The sequence below is a fragment of the Chrysochloris asiatica genome, unplaced genomic scaffold (assembly GCF_000296735.1).
Source record: "Chrysochloris asiatica unplaced genomic scaffold, ChrAsi1.0 scaffold00016, whole genome shotgun sequence".
Lineage (NCBI taxonomy): Eukaryota > Metazoa > Chordata > Mammalia > Afrosoricida > Chrysochloridae > Chrysochloris > Chrysochloris asiatica.
The window spans coordinates 12,723,797-12,725,387 of NW_006408534.1; positions in this window are offsets into that span (position 1 = coordinate 12,723,797).

Sequence of the window (1,591 nt, forward strand, 5' to 3'; positions counted from 1 at the left end):
GGGAGATACTGTATAGGGTTTCTGAGGAGCGACTGGTGAGTTTGAACTACCGATCTTCTTGTTCAAAATGACCTTCTTTTACTCCAGTGCCTATCCTACTCAGGTGCTGCCCTGGCTCCTCCTCTGCGTCCGGAGCTCCTTCTCCAAGGAACTTCCTTCAGGTGTACTGGGTGCCATGTGGTGGGCTGCAGTGAATGCTGCAGGAGCCTTGCGTCTGATGCCCACGGATCCAAGGAGGTCTGGGAATGCAGACCCTGAAGTTTCAGTACCTGGCAGCAGGTTGGTTGGCCCTGCAGTTGGCCACGCCTTCCACTTCTCAGCCTCAGTGTCCTCACTTGTCACATGGACTCAGAACCAATGTAAACTGTTCTAAAGCGTGACTTGGCAATGTCATTAATGCAAAGTTGAGAAAGTGCAGGAGAAAATCACCACTTGCCCCGCCCTCTTCTGCACCCTTGACTGGGACCCACAGGTTGAACTGGGCCTCGCAGCTACAGTCCTGCCCCCAAGACTAAGCCTTGCCTTGCGCGGTGTTTGGTGCCCAATCCGGCCTCAGAGGACCAGCCAATCCCCACCCAAGGTCCCGCCACTGCTGCAGAGCAGCCAGAGCCTACAAAGGGAGCCCAGGTGACCACCTTAAGGAACAATCTGTGAGCAGCCCAGCTTTATGTGTTTTTAGCGCCCCCTGGCGGACGCCGGAAAAACTAACATGACTAGAATGGGGTCCTGCTGCAACTCTAACCAGGGATGCATCTCTCTCCACCAGCACTTGTTGAGCAAGAGCTAGCAGAGTTGGGTCAATGGAAGCATGACAAAGAGAAGGCCCCACAGACAAGCAAAGTGTACTCTGTATCCCCCTGGCTAGGAGAGGCACAAAGAACAGTGAGCATTTGGGAAAGATCTCTTTCTAGAGGTGTCAAATTTACTACCTACCTTGGGATGTCAGGGTGGGAGACAGGAAGATATTCCTTTATAATTAAGCTCAAAGGGAACAGGATTTCAGCTCTAATAAAAGAGGCACTCTGAAGAAGGGTAAAACCATTTCTACTGAAGGTTTTGAAGAGCATGGGGCCCCAGAAAACATTAGTTTCACTGCGATATGTCCTGAGCTAGTGTGACCTCATGGCCTTCTCTTCTCCCTTGCCTGGAAAGTGGACCCCTAAGGTCAAATTTAGGAGATAGCAGCAACTGGAGAGGCAGGGCACAGGATGACAGAAGGCTGGAGCACTGGACTGAGATTCAGAGAGCTTTAGGTGGCGTAGATTTTCTGCCACTAATGAATAATGAAGGCATCAGGAACATCATTGAATTTCTCTCAATCTTTAGCTTCCTTATCAATAAAAAGTCAGCAGTCTCAGACTTAGGCTTTCTTATCAATAAAATGTCAGAAGTCCCATACATTCTATAGCATTTATCCTATAGGAGATCTGGTAGCGATATGCTACGTGCTATGGAGTCGGTTCTGGCTCAGAGGGACCATGTACAGGGTTTCCGAGGCTGTAAACCTTTACGGGAGCAGAAAGCCTCATCTTTCTCTTGCAGAACAGCTGATACTTTCGAAATGGTAACCTTAAGGTTAGCCGCCCGATTC